This window comes from Schistocerca gregaria, chromosome 7, assembly GCF_023897955.1.
Source record: "Schistocerca gregaria isolate iqSchGreg1 chromosome 7, iqSchGreg1.2, whole genome shotgun sequence".
NCBI lineage: Eukaryota > Metazoa > Arthropoda > Insecta > Orthoptera > Acrididae > Schistocerca > Schistocerca gregaria.
The window spans coordinates 227,723,448-227,743,978 of NC_064926.1; the positions used below are offsets into that span (position 1 = coordinate 227,723,448).

At 41.8% G+C, this 20,531-nt stretch overlaps 1 protein-coding gene across 1 annotated transcript in view; it reads right to left on the reverse strand.

The window, feature by feature from the left end:
- The window catches only part of LOC126281881 (tetraspanin-2A), a 978,340-nt gene that overhangs the window by 18,003 nt on the left and 939,806 nt on the right, over nucleotides 1–20,531 (reverse strand). The gene's annotated exons all lie outside the window — the stretch shown is intronic.

Consider the following 20,531-nt stretch of genomic DNA (forward strand, 5'->3'; position numbering starts at 1 on the left):
GTATGTAAGACGGGATTGTAGTCATTCACATCTGGAAGCAGCAATTACGGATATAATAGGTAGGTTAAGAAGGGTGATTTCAATTAACTTTGCCGTTGTCTATCAGATCTTTCTCTACATACTTCCCTATGTACTTTTCGAATCTCCTTTACACAAAAAGAAGCTATTGGTCGACTGTTGTGACAGATACATGTCACAATAATTATTTGCTTTTTTAGTTGACTCACAGCGATTCTGAACGTTTCAGGTGACTGTTTCAGTTTGTTCCTGCAAAAAACATTCACACTACCAAGTGATATAAGATACTAATTTTTCGAATTGCAAAATTTTTTTACAATTTCGTATATACTTCATCACGCTTTTTCAAGCCTTAACTGTCAGTTCTTACTTGTAACGTACGGTTTCAGTCTGAGTCCTATTTCGATCTAGGAGACCGTACTTTGTTTAGATTTCTACATTTGTGCTCACAGTTGGTGTGGGTAAATCGTTAGCACACTTATTTCGCATTTGTAATTGGCTGCTTTGACACTGTTGGCTGTAAACAGAAAAGGTTTTGCTGGACAAATCGCATTAGAAATATTTTATAGGCGCATCATGTACTACACCTACATATTTATTTTCTAGGTTAATGTCATTATCGCCAGCCGGAGTGGCCGTGCGGTTCTAGGCGCTACAGTCTGGAGCCGAGCGACCGCTACGGTCGCCACTTCGAATCCTGCCTCGGGCAGTTAGGTTTAATTAGTTCTAATTTCTAGGCGACTGATGACCTCAGAAGTTAAGCCGCATAGTGCCCAGATCCATTTGAACCAATGTCATTATCTTAATATTTATTGTGGGTTAGAGCCAGGTTTCTTATTATAGAGTATATTGTATTTCGTTATTTCAGTAGAGTTTAATATTATAGGTTTTCAGAAATTACTCTCTGCAAACAAACGTTGACGTTCAGAAATTGATCACTGCATAAGACTTTATCTTATAGGGGTACTGAGTTTTGGTTTTACCTTTATTCACTTTAAAGGTAAAACAATCCTACAAACTCTGAATATTTGATTTGTGATCTGATTTGGATCCAAAACAAGATTCAGAGCTGAATATATGGTGCCGAAGTAATATCTCCATTTACTTCATTAACTTCGTGTAATGTAGCGTGAACAGCACTAACAGAATGTATTATTAGTCTCGCAACAGCCAAAGATTTTGAAAAACGCTACAGCAGATTTTTCGCAATATCATCCTGTGTTTTTTTTATGAGTGACACACGTATTCTAAAGGACTTTGCACTTCACTATTGTCCACTTGTACAGTCCGCCGCAGTTCGTACGAAACGCAGTCTCTGGAGCAGCCTTTGTCAATCCCTCAGTATACAAGCTCTCTAATGGAAGATGTTTACTTTACGTTCTTTGTTGATTACTATAACTCGACGAAAAATTTTAAAAAGCACCTACACTGCTATATATTGAAACTGATAAAATATAGCCTACGTGTACAAAATATTACATAGCAAAAATGCATTTAAAAATCAAATGATTCTAGACAATGATTTTCTGTTCCAATTTGTAACATACTTCAACTGAACAGGACGAGAGTGTCAGTCAAAACTTACAACACGTAACACAAAATACTGTAATAATCCTAAGATGCGAAAGTACTGTGATGTGCATAACGTCTTAGTGTTGCTGCCCAATCGCATTCGTTGACCCCAGATACGATATGCACATTGGCAACACTAGACTGACAAGGGAAAGTCTCCATCGCACTGCCCTCAGATTTAGTGGTAAAATGGCCTAGAGGATAACCCGTCAAAATCTGAGCTCAGATCAAGCATGAACTGTTCAAATGTTTAAAACGGCTCTGAGCACTATGGGACTCAACTGCTGTGGTCATTAGTCCCCTAGAACCTAGAACTACTTAAACCTAACTAACCTAAGGACAGCACACGACACCCAGTCATCACGAGGCAGAGAAAATCCCTGACCCAGCCGGGAATCGAACCCGGGAACCCTGGCTTGGGAAGCGAGAACGCCACCGCACGAGCACGAGCTGCGGACTACCCCACCTCCTTCAGAATGAAAGTAACTAACGTTTGTCCATAATGGACATCGTCAAGCTTAAACTACAAATCCATAAATTATCGTCAGACTGTAAAAACTTATATGAAACTGCCTCGGCCCCACATTCTGTAACTCATAACTATATCTTCATCATGAAGCTTCCTCAGGCACATGCATTAGCTTATCTTGACTTGATTCTACACCCTTTCAGGTCAAACAGGTCAAATATACTGATCTTGAATAAAGACCATATACTTTATGCGGCCCGTATTGCCGAATGTTACAGATTAGATGTAGGCCTGTTCATAAGTTCATTCATAACCTGTTAGTATATTTGACCTGTTTGATCTGAAATGGTGTAGAATCAAGTCAAAATAAACTAATGCATGTGCCTGAGTAAGCTTCATGATGAAGATATGGTTATGAGTTACAGAAAGAAGGGCCGAGGCAGTTTCAGATACGTTTTTACAGTCTGCCTGTAATTTATGGATTTGTAGTTTTAGCTTGACGATGTCCACTATAGTCAAACAATAGTTACTTTCTTTCTGAAGAAGGTTGGATTATCCCGGCTGAAACCTAGGTAAATCTAAGTAAACTATGCGACTGAGGCTGTTGGTTTTTAAAATCTAAAATAATGTTTATACAGTTTCTGACACGGCAGCAAAATGTTGAAAATATTTAGATCCGTATGCAGCCCATCACGGCCTGTCGTTTACACAAACATGACGTTATTGAAAACTTAACACAAAATTAACTTTGTCTCTCCCGTACTACACACAGTGCGGATACTGTAGGTAACGGAACTCGTCCGCTTGCCGGAGTTGACAGTAAACGAATGAAAATCCAAGGAAAATGAGCACATTCAGCCATCGTGTGCGGTTGACAGTTTGTGGATCAAGTGTCCACCAACGGTGAATGTAAGTTAGCAGAATGGAACTGTAATAAAGTTCTCATATTTAGAGTACGGGTACATGTAGTAGGGCTCCTATCAGGAAGTCACTCTCTGTAGAGTTTTTAAAAATGAAATGTTTACGTGTATGATACACTGCGATACGTGTTGAACGGGTATTGAGAAGAGGAAGTGGATTACCGAATAATAAATACAGAGTGCAATGTAAAAAAGGGACATGTTCCTGTACATATCTTCATAACAACATAGTTACAAGAAAGTCACTCTGATTGAAATTACATGGTCGTTAATACGTGACGCGTTGGAGCTTGTTTCCTCCAATCAGAGCGCGCAACGTCACAGTTGAATCGTTCTCCAAATTGCCACAACAACTGGTGTCCTCAATTCCAGTTCCTTGTCCGGCATTCGCTCTTGTTTTTGGAGTACGAATCGTTGGTCTGGCTCTTGTTTCAACATACATACTAAGCACACCACACACACACACACACACACACACACACACACACACGCACACGCACACACACACACACACAACGATGCTAATGAAATACACACTTCTCGCACACAGCACTAACTAAGCACTACAAGATATTTCCGCATGAGATGTGATTGAGCGTCAGGTACGCCGTTATCACAACCACAGAGATCGGCTTACGTTAGATAACCTTCGCACGACATTGCGTGACACAGAGCTTTTTAATGCTGCATATCGTCACTGGGAATACAACAATGTACTTCACTGTTGTACTTCAGCGTTATGGTTACCGAATCAAGCTGAAATGCTGAAGGTGATGGGTTCGAGCTTGGTGAACCATCGAAAATTTTTGTTGAATTCCTAAATATAATCAAAAGAGTTTGATTACCAGTTTTATTCAGTTAACTGGTTCAAATAATTTTTAAAATTCTAATTCCTTGCAATTTTCATCATCGTATTGACTTTTGTATTTATTCTTACTTTTCTGCCACAATTCATTTTCGTTTGGAATCTGCCTGTGACGTCTATAATTTGCAAACGAGGGCCACTCATTGGTTGTGGTAAAGTGCAACTAGTTTTGCCAGGGAGCGGATAGTTCCAGGTAACCAATGATAGCAAGAAATTAGTTTGCTGTTAGCGCTGAAACTGAGCTTTTCCTATCTTGAGTTTGCTCGTAGAGGTTAGCTGTATTAACCGTGAAAGAATTAATGATGGTTTTAGTTCTGCCGCAGACTGTTGACTAATGCTTTCTTTGGTACATCACACATCACGAGGTTGTAGTTGACTTAGGATATAAGATTAGATTCAGGGCTGCAAAACGTGTCCCCTGAAGCAGTACAATCATAGGTCACTTAAGATAAAATATCAAGTAATTTTTAACGGACTATAGTTAGCAAATTTTGGAAATTTGTCGTAAGGTCTTATGGGACCAAACTGCAGTAGTCATCGGTCCCTAAGCTTACGCACTACTTAATCGAACTTAAACTAACTTACACTAAGGACACACACACCCATGCCCGACGGAGGAATGAAACCTCCGACAGGGGGGAGCCCCGCTTACCATGAAAAAGCGCCCCACACCGCCCTACCCCGAGCAGCAACTGTAGTTAATGTTCTCATTGTAGGTAAACAAAATTTGCTTCATACGTTTTTCGTGAAATGTTTGGCAGAGCGAAAACGAGACTCCCTAGAAAGTACACAATGGATTTTTTTAACACTGCGAGATATAGCTAAGAAAATGGCTTAAATGTGATTGATCGCCGGCCGTTGTGGCCGAGTGGTTCTAGGGGCTTCAGTCTGGAACCGCGCCGCTGCTGCGGCTTCAGGTTCGAATCCTGCCTCGGACATGGATGTGTGTGATATCATTAGGTTAGTTAGGTTTAAGTAGTTGTAAGTTCTAGGGGACTGATGATCTCAGATGTTAAGTCCCGTAGTGCTTAGAGCCATTTGAACCATTTTTTGTGGTTGATCAGGCAAATTAATGAAGACATCAGTTAGAGATTTGAGAGGAAGTCTTAGCCGAATTTTCATAGCCAAAAGAAGGGTGGGAATTGGGAAAATGTGGAGTCAAATTGACTAGGATGAAGTTAATTTTAACAAAAACCGCTTTAAATGCTGAAAAATAATCAACATAATTAGGAAAAAATTAATTACTGATTTGAGGAAACCATTTTTCCTAATTTTCATACCCAATCTAAGAGTGCAACATGAGCAAATGGGTTACCAAACTGACCATCCTTATGTGTAGCTTGCCAAAAAGGTTTAATTACTTGAAATTAATCAAGGTGATTAAGAAAAACATAGCGATTTGAAGGAAAACTGAAACATTCCACAAACAGCTACTGATAGCTATGTAAAGTAAGTACCCAAAAATTCATCTCGTAAACATCTAAGTATTTTTGCGTAAAAGCTATATTCATGTGACATTTAACTCTCAACAACAAATTTTGAATGAAAGGTAGTTTTGAAAAGTTATCAAATGTTTTGTGAAATGATTTGTCTAAAAGTGAGAAATATAAGGTCCAGTCATACCGCATAGGTCGATTTCACCGTGCACTAACAACACACAGACAGCAGGTGGGAGCACTAGCAGAGACGCGGAAAACAGTGCAATCGTTGTCGTTATGCGGAAACGGGGTCATTAGTCTGATGTCCGAAAAATCATTATCATTGGCCCTTGGACCAAGGGCGGCAGCATTTCACAAATGACTAAGTTTTTAAACTGTTCGCGTACCGCCATGTTTACAATATACTAAGCATGGCAAAATGGCACTTTCCAAAACCGGTGACGTGGCAACTGTGTGATGCGCCACAGGTTATAGGTGAAAGCTGTAAACGATGGTTGCGGAGATGTGTACTGGCGAATAGACGTGCACCTTTTGAATACCAGACCGCCCAGATGAACCAAGGATTTTATAATGTCTTCTCAATGACCGTTCAGCGAACACTGCTGTGTATGGACTCCCGCAGTATGTGCGTGGTTCATGCACTCATGTCGATCGCTGTTCATCGGTGAATAACGCTGGCATTTGCACACCAATATCGGAACTGGTGGTTCACTGAGTGGCGACAGGTGACGAATCTCGTTTAATGCTCCATCAGACAGGTGACAGTTGGTGTGTATGGCGAGAAGCGTCTGAAAGCAAATACCCTACAACAATCGATGGATCGTTACGGGTGAGCTCGTAATTCTGGAGGGCACAATGGAGCACCACAAGTATGTATATGTCCTCGGGGACCATTTCAGCACAGACATACAGTCTGATTTCCTCCGACACGATGGCATCTACCACATGTCAATGCAATGTGACACGCCTCACAGCGTACGCACATGGTTTAAAGAGTACCACGATTAGTTTACTGCACTCCGCTGGCCACCAAACTTGCCAGGTTTAAATGTAATCTAGAATGTGTGGGTCCCTCCCGCTCGGGCTGTTTTCCCTATGGATCCTCAGTCGAGATACCTAACGCCACTGGCCACGGCAATGGATTCAATATGTCTCCACCGACTCTCTTCCTGCTGCAAAAGATGATTACCGAGGCTCTTCACAGATGGACATATAAAAGTAACTGAACAGTGTTTAACAATTTATGGGATGATAGTAACATATGACGCCTTTGTGAATGGTGCTCGAAACGATGTACAGGAAATGATATACCGAATGAGAACTTAAAGTTAATCTTAGAATATTACAATTTTGTAGAGTACTAAACCACATTTGTGTAGTGGATTGTATAAACCGTGCAGTATCCATTGCTGTATATGATGTCGAAGGTGTTTACCTGGTGCTTTTGGGTATGCCTTTGGGCACAGACACCATCGTCCTCTGTGGTGTTACATGAGTTGCCGGCCCTCAGAGGCTACCTTGGCTCCGGTATAACCGGTATTTGCACAAGTGGAGGCCACGACGTTCGGCTCACGGAATTCCTTCAAACCGCTGTCAGTTACGACAACATTATATGCAAGTATCAAGCTGTACTAGTTACACGATGTCGATAAAATTACAAGAAACGTTCTATGCCAAATAACGCACCCTTGCTTTGCGTCCGTGACCACTATCTGTCGGCGCTCATGTGGCTAGCGTTCAAGCCTCGTAGTAGGAGGATCGCTACACTGGGACCGCTCTCTTTTTTCTTTTTTACTTTATATTTTTTGAACAATAGGCCTAGTCATATGATTTCGTACATACTACGTCTGAAAAGTAGTACACTGAGGTCACTGGACACCTCCTAATATCGTGTCGGACCTCCTTTTGCCCTTAACTCAGCATTGCATGTACTCAAAAAGTCTTTACAAGTCTCCTGGGGAAATATTGAGTCACGTTGCCTTTACAGTTGCAAAAGCGTGGATGATACAAGATTTTGTGCACGAACTGGCCCCTCGATTATGTCACATTTATTTTCGATGAGATTCGTGATGGGCGGGCGATCTGGGTGGCTTAGTCACTCGATCGAATAGTCTGGAACGTTCTTCAAACAAATCGCGAGCAGTTGTTGTTTATGAACATGAAGTCCATGAATGGCCTCCAAGTAATCGAACATGACCCTTGAGAGTCAGTGATCGGTTCACTTCCATTCCATGTAAATACAGCCTATACCATTATGGAGCCGCCATCAGCATGCTCATTGCCTTGTTGACTACTTGGGTCCATGGCTTCGTGGAGTCTGCGTCACACTCTAAATCTACGGTCAACTCTCGCCAACTGGTAATCAGGACTTATATGACAAGTCCACGGTTTTCCAGTCATCCAGAGCCCAGGAGAGGCGCTGCACCGACACTCGCGTCGGTCGTGTGCTGCCATAGCCCATTAACGCCATATTTCGGTGCACTGCCCTAAGAGATGCGTTCGTCGTACGTTCGACATTGGTTTCTGCGGTCATATCACGCAGTTTTGCTTGTCTGTTATTACTGATAACTCTACAGAACGCCGCCGCTTTCGGTCGTTCAGTGACAGCCGTCAGCCACTGCGTTCTCGGTGGTGAGAAACAGTGCCCGAAATTTGATACCGTCGGCCCACTGTAGACCTCGGAAAATATAATTTCCTAATGATTTCCAAAATCGAATGTTCCATTCCGCGTTCAAAGACTGCAAATTTCCGTCTTACGGCCGTAATCAAGTCGAAAACATTTTGGAAAGAGTCACCTGACTACAACTCACAGCTCCGCCAAGCCACTGTCCTTCCACACCTTGTGTACGTGATACTATGGACACATGTATAATGCATATCTCTATCCCCTGAGTTTTGTCACCTTAGTGCTTGATGAAAAGACACATGCATATGCATAAACGTTTCCGGTGTCTCCAATGTTATTTCGCTACCTCCTAATTTTTATTGCTATACGAAATATTACGCGGCTTCAAATTCTATGGGCCAGGGCCTTCTTTCTTGTTCATATTTGACTGACAACGAACGAGAAATTCCTTGTCGTGAAGTTGCTGTTACACTAAGTTCAACAATAAATCACCAAATTTATGCACCGATCTTTCCGAAAACGTTATGTTCCAGATGCTTTGTATGTAAATTGTCGCACGAAAGAGAAATTTTTCAAAATCTCAACGATCTTCATTAGAAACTCTGAAGATTCTCTGTGCATTCATTCGGTGCAATAGATGCCGTTTTAATTTATGATTTTGGTGCCTGTCTGAAAAATATCATCCTGCAACTTACAATGTAGAAATCACATATTGTAACTCATAGTATTATTAAATAAAGTTATTTTCACCTTTACAGTTTGCTTTCGGCGGCGAAACGGAGTGGACGCAGCACGTCCTCACCGCGGCCGGCCGCTGTGGGCGACCGCACAGAAGTTCTTGGGAGGGCATATATCCACTCACGCTGTTTACTATCTTTAATTATTACTACAAATATTTCGAGGATTCTATTTATATGTACAAATTAAAAAGTTCATGAAATTCCTTCAAATTTGTTCATATTTTATTAACAAGGAACTAGAAATTTCTTCTCGTGAAAATGCCATTAAAATACATTCAACTGTACATTGTTAAATTTGGGCACCGAAATTTACGAAAATGTGGCGTAGTGCATAGTTTTTCAAAACGTTAGCGAGTTTTGTTTCTCCTTAGAAATCTCAATATTCCTTCTCCATGCAAGAAAATTGCCTTCATGCGGTGTAGTAAATGCCGTTTTAATTTATGTTTTCTGTGTCTGTATGTAAAATATCATCCTGCAACATGTAATGTCCAAATCTCATCCGATGATTTATCGTACATTACCCTCATATTGTGGCTTATTTTAACTTTTTTGTATTGCTGAAGTAAAGTTATTCACACTTTTATTTGTCAGTGATAGACTTGGCCTTTCCAAGTCTGTCCCCCGTCCTTGAAACCTGTGTCTGCACATCGAAGCGCCAAATTGCAAAGCAGTTTTACTCGATTGCAGGTATAAATCATGACAGGCATACATTTTGAGGAAAAGTGTATGGTCTTGGTAGTTTACTTGACGATAGTTATAAATACATTTTCTGTGATAACAAAAATCAGAAAACAACAAAATAAGTTCAGAATGCCAATAAAAGTTCAAACAAATACATGTGTGACACTCAATGGAATGGCAACAGCCGGCCGGGGTGCCTGAGCGGTTGTAGGCGCTACAGGCTGGAACCACGCGACCGCTACCGTCGCAGGTTCGAATACTGCCTCGGACATGGATGTGTGTTATGTCCTTAGGTTGGTTAGGTTTAAGTAGTTCTACGTTCTAGGGGACTGATGACCTCATAAGTTAAGTCCCATAGTGCTCAGAGCCATTTGAACCATTTTGAATGGCAATAATAGCCAGGCAGTTGCAAAATACAAATTTGTTTAAACCTTGAGCATGGTTTCGATCGTTTTAACATTTGAACATTACTGATGAGCTCACCAAGGGAGCTCTCAACCGATAATGAGGACTAGACGGCCAGCCAATACAATTTTATAGGACCTTCGAGGACTTAACTTTACCATGGAGTATAGCAGAAACTACTCTCCCCTACAATGCCACCACCACCGGAATCAGGAATTTCGAAAACCATGAGAGGCATACATTTTCAAGAAAAGTGTATGGTCTTGGTAGTTTACTTGACGAATGTTATAAATATATTTTCTTATGATAAAAATTAGAAAACAACCAAGTAATTGCCGGTGTAGTGGTTGACTCTGCCAAAAACATGAAGGTATCATCCATTTAAACGCCATATGAAATACATGATTTAAAAATAGTAGCTCTCTACTATAGGGCGAAGTTCTAAAATAGACAGGTACTATTTTTAAATCATGTATTTCAAATGCTGATTAAGTGGATGACACCCACATGTACTACACAGAGTCAACGACACCCAGATCGGATATAGATAACACGTGAGTTTACCTACAACACCTTCTGAAGATGACACTTTTAAAAGTGACGAATCCATGGTCAACATTAAATAAATTTGTATTTCGTACCCGGTTAACTGTTAATAGCAATCCATTGAAGCTGTTGCATGCACAGTTGCTGAAGCGCAGTCAAGCGTAAAATCCTAGAGTACACGTGTCTTTTCATTATATTACTTTTCAAGTGGAATATATACGAAATAATATGACTTGTCGAAGAAATATAAATTTCAAAAAGGGTGAAAGGGGCTCTATCCAGCGATCCACGGAATACAGAGCTTGAACGCTATCCACACGGCCGCCACCATCTCGCGCTTAGGGTCGCAACGCACTGGTACATGGCTTACGTGTGTAATTTCTTTTGTGACTTTCTGAAAATCGTGTAAGTAGTACGCATTACAGCTTGCACTTTATGTTGTCCTAATCAACTACTGAAAGAGTGTACAAAGATTGAAGTAAATCGGTGATCGAAACATCGTAGCCTCTCCTTGCTAGACAAATGGTTTAACAAAACATTTGATCATGGGTTTTTTATGTTTGTTTCTGGACGAGCAATGATTTGGAGCGGTCAACAGGAACGGGGCAGACAGTACGCGAGTGTCCCGCAGCGCCTGCACGGGACGCCGAGCAGCTCGGCGCCGCCGTCTGGTCCGGCGTCGGCGCCGCAGCGTCGCGACGCCCGCCGCCGCGTGTTTGTCTTGGCTGCGGAACTTGCCGGGCTGCGCTCTCCCGGCAAGTGGATATCCGACCGGAGTGCCAGCAACTGGGACAGACCTAGCCCACCCCGCCGTGCCGTACCTACTGCGATAGGAAGCCTGGCCCAGATATTCTGCAACTTTCTGCGTTAACCGTTGAAGTCTTAAGGGCACCCGACCCTGGGCGCACTGTGATCTTATACTCTCTTACCCCTCCCAGTACAGGCTGTCTCAAAGAAAGTTTATGTTTGACGCGGTGAAATAAAATTGAGGTAGAAATCTATCAACAAAATATTTTTATTGAAATGTACAGTTAAGGAATTTACTAATGAAAAATTATCTAAATGCAATCCAGCATGCCTATGGTACTCATTTAAGGGGGAACGACAGGGTGAGGGTAGAAAAACATCGATCTTTTTTTATAGCTGAATTCAAATATGTATACATTGAGGAATTATTGCCCTAAACATTATGCACCAACCCCACAAAGTAACGATTCTGTGAGCGTCTGAAGCCGAGAGTATACGTTAGATAACCCTTGCTACAAGTCGTCATCGATGTCATTTCCCCTATTTATACCGATTTGAGTAAAACTGGTTTGCTGGAGCTTTATCTGGGCGGTTTTACTGAAAACGTGATCGAAATTTTCAATAGTTTCAAATGGTTAAAATGGCTGTGATCACTATGTGACTTAACTTCTGAGGTCATCACTCCCCTAGAACTTAGAATTACTTAAACCTAACTAACCTAAGGACATCATACATATTCACGCCCGAGGCAGCATTCGAACCTGCGACCGTAGCGGCCGCGCGGATCTAGACTGTAGCGCCTAGAACCGCTCGGCCACATCGGCCGGCTTCAATAGATTCATTCGGAGATACGCTCCAAAAATGAAACCCGCCGAAGACAAACTGTCAACTCCTTCTTCTTCATCATCTTCTTCTTCTTTCGCTTACGCCATAGTCCCGCAGCGATCGCAGGGTCGTCGTGTTGAAAATGGATTTGGCAAGGTTACTTTTAGTGGTGGCCGGATACCCTTCCTGCAGGCACACAGTACCCCCAGGGACAGAATCAATGTCTGCATCTAGTGTAAATTGTGGAATAGTGCGAACGTGTTTTCAAATGTCTGCGACGCTACCCTATGGGGTCGAAGAGAAAGTCAACATTGTTTCAAATTTGGCCGTATCTCTATTGAATGTAAGACACACTTCTTTTAATGCGCCTGCCAAATAACCTCCGAATCAATATCGGTGATGAAATGCGTCGATTCTGTGGAGGTAGACAGCCAGCTGCGATGCGCTCAGCAACGAAAAGGACATTGAGAACGAAAACGAGGAATTTTCAGGTCAAAGTTGCAGAAAGCGGCCATCCACTAGCCGGGACAATAGTTATTATAGATCAGGCATCGATGATATCACGTAGGTGTCAAGCTTTGTCCCTTTTTTATATGGTAAATACTTGTCAAAATTTAAACGCATTTTTCTCAAAAACCATGATTTTTCCGGATAGTTGTCGTCACCCACGCTACAATTTTAATCCGATTTTAGGCATCCCTTCAAGGAAACTGAATTGTGTTTAGTTCATTGTAGCCGTTTCTTTTTATGTTAATATTTAGTATTTTTTCGGCCAAAAAAGAGTGGTCTCAAATCGGCAACTTTTTCAAAAACCTATAATTTCCCCCAGAAATTTTTTTTTTTTTACAGATCCCTACGAAGAACTACAATTACGTCTGTAAGGAAAAGGGTGATATGTTAATTTCATGTTTCAGACAACCACATCCGGAGTTTCAGCGCCAATCGTCGATGAACCTCCTTTCAGAGCTGCCTGGGGAAAATCCCAATATTTTCAATAAGGCCGGCGGCGTGTTTCGACATCTAAAAAATGATATCTATTGAGATTTCACGTCAGTCGCATAAGAATGGTGCTAGCAGCGCCATTATGAGGATGCAAATCAGATTTGCTTCAAATACACGCTGTAACGGTCGTGGGCGATAATAACTATTCCGATTGGACGCGGTGAGTTGATGTCAGTCAGGAGTGTCTTTAAGGACTTGGTCAAAGCCTAACTGAGTTTTAACGAGGTCGTGTGAAAGGGCTGCGAGAAGCTGGATGCTCTTTCTGCGATATTGCAAACAAATTTGTCAGGAATATAGGCACTATACATGGCAGCGCTGGTCACGATAACGAACAGTCACAGAAAGACGGGGCTCTGGACGGCCACGTGGCACTACCAACAGGGAAGACCATTGTGGTTGATGTATGGCTCTGGAGCACTGTGCTGCATCCGCAGCAGCGGTTTGAGCAACAGTTGGCAACACTGTGACACAATGAACTGTTACAAGTAGGTTACTTCAAGGCCAGTTCCGAGACAGACGTCCTGTAGCGCGGATTCTAGCAACCCCGAACGACGGCCATTTGCGACTTCAGTGTTGTCAAGCGAGAGCTCATTGGAGGATAGGCGTGGCATGTGCTGTGTTTTCTGATGCATCGGAACCAATGATGCCCATGTGTTGATTAGGGGGAGACCAGCTGAGGGCCTACAAATGACCTATCTGCGTGCTAGAGGCACTGGAACTAGATCTGGAGTTATGGTTTGGGGTGTGATTTCATAAGACAGCCAGAGCGCTCTCGTGGTTAACACACGCACTCCGATGTGGTTTTGCTTTATGCTTCTTCGTCACCCAGTTTTCACCCCCAATCTCTCCCGTACTGTTAGTTGGTGGTTCTTACTCTCATACCACTGCTTGACGTCCAGTTCTGAGCTATTCTCTCATTCAGTCATGCCCTTTGGTATCTTCTTATTCTTAATAGCCTGCCGCGCGGTTGTAGGCGCTTCAGTCTGGAACCGCGTGACAGCTATGGTCGCAGGTTCGAATCCTGCCTCGGGCATGGATGTGTGTGATGTACTTAGGTTCGTTAGGTTTAAGTAGTTCTAAGTTCTAGGGGACTGATGACCACAGAAGTTAAGTCCCATAGTGCTCAGAGCCATTTGAACCATTGTACTTAATATGAAAACAAACTGTTATCTCAGCAACTCTGCCGACGTTCGATAAATACGTAACGAACCATTACCAACATAATTTCTAATAATGCGGAACTAATTAAGAAGTCCTAAGCTTCTGACAGCTAACGATGTGTTATCGTTGCAGGTGGAATACATAATTTATAACGGGTATCATTTATTTCTGTTGCTGATAGGAAGAAGTAAAATTGTAATAGATTTCATGTAAAAGTATCTAAGATCATCAGCGAAATTTTGTTACGATTTATGACGTTCCGGTCTAGCCACTAGAGGTATAAATGTTATGATATGCTACACGAAATTAAAGTCGTAACAATCGCAACTAACCTTCAAAAACTGGGATCCAGATTTTACATGCATGACTGTGTTAAGCGGCAAGTATATTGTCTTCGGAGCCTGACGGCATTTTCGGAATTGAGCATATTAGAGTATTGCAGTTGTAATGTGCTGAGAAGGTGAAACTCGTGACTCGATTAGTAGGCATGATACGGTAACGATAAAATGTGTTTGACGTAGTGTTAGCCGAAAATCCTTACGTGGACTTCAGCGCTCATGCGAATCCTCAGGTGTTCTCAAAGCTGCTTACGTAAAGCTCATCCTGATTTCGTTTCAAAACGGATAGGTTTAAGCTTTGTGTTGCGCCTCAATTAGCGTCATTGTTACAAAAATGTTTCAAATTAACGGAAATTGAACAAAATTAAAGGAAGTTAGCAGAAAGCACACCTCTCTACGCAGCAGCAAAAGCGAAGAGACAAGGAGAGAGAGAGAGAGAGAGAGGGGGGTGGAGAGAGAGAGAGAGAGAGAGAGAGAGAGAGAGAGAGAGAGAGAGAGAGAAAGAGAAACATATAACGCCGAGAGGAAGTTAGCCTTTGCATGCAAGAGTAAAATCCAGAGTTTCTCAATTTAAACGAACCTTGGTGCGTTCCGCTGTTAACTCATAAAATAAGTGAACGGGAAATGTATGACACCTGGTGGATCAGTTCGTTGGTTAGTTGGTTTCATTTTACCAACTGCTGGTGTGTCGTTATTAACTGTTGATTAAGATTAGCTTCTGGAAGATTTTACAAACAATACTTCATTCCTTCTGAAGTGGTAATGAAATGTGCGTGTGGCTGGCGCCTCCCGTAGGATAGATCAGTCTTTTGGTGGAAATGTTTTAGTTGATGGGGACAACACGACGCTCAGTCCCCGAGCAGAGAAAATTTCTTACTCGCCCAGAAATCGAACCCGAGCCCCATGTATGGCACTCTGCCGCTCTGCGACTCAGCTATGGAGGCGGACCTGAAGTGTGAAAAAGACACTTCACACTGCAATGTGTGGACGTAAATCGGAGCAGAGAGTCTTTTTGAGCATCGTAGCCAAAATTCAAGTTTGGGTTAGTGAAATTAAAGTCCTTTGTAAAGGCAAAGAGTCTTGTTCGTGATATTTTAACGGAGATGACATTAGAAAATTTTTGGACTTATAGGACTTAATAGCCTTGTAAAAGGTACAGCGACTAGTAAAAAAAGATTCATTCGATTCGACAAAACTATAATTTGTGCACGAATTAAGAAATTTTGAGTGAATTTCAACTTTCGCATCAAATCTCAAAGTTTACTTTGGTACAGCTGTAAGTTGGCTGTCTATGTGGATGCTGCCAGGCGTCCTCCCCGATTCAGCCGGCCCGCGCAGCACAGCCAGTCAGAGACATGTCTTTGCTGTTGAGAGAATCTTTGGCGTATTGTGTCCAGGAGTGACAGGTTCCGGTGGACGGACGGGAGTCGAAGCTGACTTGCAAGGACCGATGTGTTTATTTCTTCGGAAGACGTGGCCGTGGTTTCCGGCGCAGGCATTTATCTATTGGAATGCTAAGAGACGGCCTTGCGACCCGGAGCGGCTGTGGCTGTTGTAGCGGCGTGCTTTACGATGCGACCGAAGTCCCGGGCTGCATCAAGTCTGTGTCTTTATCGAGTTCCCCGCTCGGAAACAGAGACCCGAGATTGCCGACACTTACTCTTCGGTTAGCATCGTCTGTGAGAATATTCGAAAAACTAGACTCTGTAGTCGGCAGCTTGTTGTGTTGGAGCAGTTTGATGACTGCCTTTCTGCGTAGTTCGAAATTAGCAGTCATACGGCCGCACGGTGATTATTTGGTTTTTTCGAAAGGAACCGCAATCGTGTAATCATCTCTCTCCGCAGAGCAACTGGTTTGCTTGTTAGAGTTTGTTCTTCTTAAGAAATCTGTGGGTGTCCTGTTTAAAGTTGAGATTTAATGACTCTGATTCCTGATGATTTTAGGGCCTAATGACCTGGGCTCTGCTGTAAGTGGGATCTTATCTTACAACTGTGTTGAATTCAGAAGAAAGGTCCGCTCTGCCATGTGGCAGCCTCTCTATTTGTACTTCGTAGCGCAACTTGTGTTTTACAGTGCCACAGCCATTTTGCAGAACGGCCAGTAGTAGATTCGGTTTAATGATCCGAAGGTTTTAACATTCTCTTTGTTTCTGGTTGAATTGTTCCAGCTGTTCTCTTCGAAAGATAACTGAAGAGCCGAAAATTTGTCAGGACTATCTGATTAGCATAGAACTGTTCATATAGCGACGGTTAATGTGCTTAGTGGCTTAATGTAGTTATTTTCTGAAGGCTACTTTTGCATTTGTTAAGGCGATTTTAATACTTTCTACATTTAATGCTTTAATAATTTTGAATTTTGCTGCGGCCACATTTGTATTTGCCTTGACTGTGTTATTCTTGAGACGGTCCAAGGATTTACTGTTTTCCCCTTTCGTAGCCTAAGAAAGTTTTGCTATGTGTGTTGTAGTTAGACTACTACTTTGCCGGGGTACTGGTGCCATAGGTCTACCTCTGTGGCTATCGTGCCGCCTGCGCCACGATCCGACGTCGTCTTGAGCAATTGTAATTTATTCATCTTTGATATACTTCTTTCTTATGATAGGAAAAATCTTGAAACATGGTTAAAGATGAAATTGGGTCTCCAGTAAAACTGTATTTCTTAAAGTTTGTTGTCTCTACAGAAAAAGAGACATTTAAGCTTTGCGTTCTTTAAGGTTTATATTGTTCTAAAGAAATGTGATGTTTATACTTTGCGTTCTTTAAAAGTCGTTCGAATCCTGCCTCGGGCATGGCTGTGTGTGATGTCCTTAGGTCAGTTACGTTTAAGTAGTTCTAGGGGACTGGTGACCTCAGATGTTAAGTCCCATAGTGCTCAGAGCCATTTGATTGCTAAATAACAAGCGATGTTCAATAAGTTTCTCAGCCTTTCGCCTAGGATCTGTCTGTTTATGTCCTTTATCTTGGTATACCTCGTTGTTGACAGTACCACAGTCATCCAGCTTATTCGCCAATTGGGAGAACACGCCGAAAATTTAATTTTTTAATAGGACTGATCATCATCACACTATCGGAAACATGGGTATTCACCAAGGTTTCCTGCTCTTTACCTAAAGGATATTCTACTATTACCTTATCACTATCACTCTCTGTAACTATTTCTTGCCCAGTTATCTCTAAGTTCATCTGCTTGTAAGTGTATTTCTGAACAACGAGTTGCCTCAACAATTGATCTGCAGCAAGGGGCACGAGAATCTTATTCTGTACCACTGGCCTTCAGGGCCGCCTGATCTCAAAGTTTAGTACCCGATAGTGATTTGGATTCCCCAAGCAGCACCAGTATCGATATGGAGGGCAGGTGAGAGAAACTAGGGGCTTCATACGACGGTCACAGCTTGCTCCTGTGGACAGTGCAGCCGTGGCCGTAGGCAGGACACGTGGGCGCGTCCACTGACGCGAGAACGGCCACAAATACCATGGCCCCGCAATTGTCAGCCAGTACTCGCTGTTCGATGGAGCCTTCAATACGCGTTATTAACAGCAGAGTGATTGGCGTTGCCTGTTTGACATTTTAGTCCGGATTGCTTCCTGGACTGATTGTGCAAGCTTACCGCTAAGCGGTCAGTCCTAAATCGAAAACAGTCATAGGCTGAAGCATTTTAAGGAAAACTGTGCAGACCTCATTAAATTAAGGGGGGTGGGACGTGAAACGGGACGACTTGGAGCAGGAGAGACACCACAGGACATTTTCATTTTCCACTGTCTATGCTTTTAAAAATAAATTCATAAAAGTATGTCAGAATGACCAGAAAGAATACAGGATTCACCCTTATAGTTGTGGAAGTTCAAAAATATAAGAAAATAATTTATTTTTTTTACATTTCTATTTCACCTTTTGTTCCCTTACCATTGGCTGCATTTGTTCCTATAAGTACACTTTTCTTCATAAGTAAGGGAGATTCTTCGATGAATTTTGCACAGCATACCAAACATACTTACAGATGTATGAAACTCTAGAATTTTCCAAATCTATTAAAAACTGAGATAATTAACTATAAAATTTTAGTTTTTCCTGAGTATTAAGGTTTAAATGTAACATCACACTCATTTTTTCATAAATTAAATAATTCCTAGACTTTCATATACCCGTAAGTATTGGTTGTATGCTGTGAATTCATCGAAGAAACTCTCTTATTTATGAAGAAACGTGTGCCTGTAGCAACAAACGCAGCCAGTAGAAGAGAAGAAATGAAGAAGTTTCAGATTTAAAAAAAATTATTTTGTAATTTCCTGAATACTTCCTGGTCATGTGGACAAAGTTTTATGAATTTATTCATAAAACTATAGACAGTGGAAATTAAAGTGTCCTGTGGCCTCTCTCCTGCTTTAAGAGGCCCCGTTTGACGTCCTGCCCCTCCTTAATAAGAAAAGGATGGCCTGATACAACACGGTTATGTATCAACCGCTTAGCAATACGTAATTAACAATAAGGATATCATCTAATTATAAACTGAAATATTTTTCTATATCAAACCAGATTATTGCAACAGTTCTGTAAATTACAAGATGTAATAGAAGTTCTGAGATCCTAAGAACATAGAATCATTGGCAGTAAAACATGAAAGACACAAAAGTCTTCACAAAGACTGGAAGGCAATGGAAACATGTCATATCATAAATTAATAAAATAATTGTCACTGGTGAGTAACTGCGTGATTGCGCCGAAGTAAAGCTTAATTAAAATATGCATATTATGTTAAGCCCCTCTCCCCCCCCCCCCATGAACCATGGACTTTGCCGTTGGTGGGGAGGCTTGCGTGCCTCAACGATAAAGATAGCCGTACCGCAGGTGCAACCACAACGGAGGGGTATCTGTTGAGAGGCCAGACAAACGTGTGGTTCCTGAAGAGATGCAGCAGCCTTTTCAGTAGTTGCAGGGGCAACAGTCTGGATGATTGACTGATCTGGCCTTGTAACAATAACCAAAACGGCCTTGCTGTGCTGGTACTGAGAACGGCTGAAAGCAAGGGGAAACTACAGCCGTAATTTTTCCCGACGGCATGCAGCTTTACTGTATGATCAAATGATGATAACATCCTCTTGGGTAAAATATTCCGGAGGTAAAATAGTCCCCCATTCGGATCTCCAGGCGGGGACTACTCAAGAAGATGTCTTATCAGGAGAAAGAAAACTGGCGTTCTACGGATCGGAGCGTGGAATGTCAGATCACTTAATCGGGCAAGTAGGCTAGAAAATTTAAAAAGGGAAATGGATAGGTTAAAGTTAGATATAGTGGGAATCAGTTAAGTTCGGTGGCAGGAGGAACAAGACTTCTGGTCAGGTGACTACAGAGTTATAAACACAAAATCAAATAAGGGTAATGCAGGAGTAGGTTTAATAATGAATAGAAAAATAGGAATGCGGGTAAGCTACTACAAACAGCATAGTGAAAGCATTATTGTGACCAAGATATATACGAAGCTCACAACTACTACAGTAGTACAAGTTTATATGCCAACTAGCTCTGCAGATGACGAAGAAATTGAAGAAATGTATGATCAAATAAAAGAAATTATTCAGAGAGTAGAATTTTGCACAGAGCACAACTTAATTATAGCTAACACTTGGTTCAAGAATCATAAAAGAAGGCAGTATACATGGAAGAAGCCTGGAGATACTGACAGGTTTAAGATACATTATATAATGGTAAGACAGAGATTTAGGAACCAGTTTTTAAGTTGTAAGACATTTCCAGGGGCAGATGTGGACTCTGACCACAATCTATTGGTTATGACCTGTAGATTAAAACTGAAGAAAGTGCAAAAATGTGGGAAATTAAGGAGATGGGACCTGGATAAACTGAAAGAACCAGAGGTTGTACAGAGTTTCAGGGAGAGCATAAGGGAACAATTGACAGGAATAGGGGAAAGAAATACAGTAGAAGAAGAATGGGTAGCTCTGAGGGATGTAATAGTGAAGGCAGCAGAGGATAAAGTAGGTACAAAGACGAGGGCTGCTAGAAATCCTTGGGTAACAGAAGAAATATTGAATTTAATTGATGAAAGGAGAAAATATAAAAATGCAGTAAATGAAGCAGGCAAAAAGGAATACAAACGTCTCAAAAATGAGATCGACAGGAAGTGCAAAATGGCTAAACAGGGATGGCTAGATGACAAATGT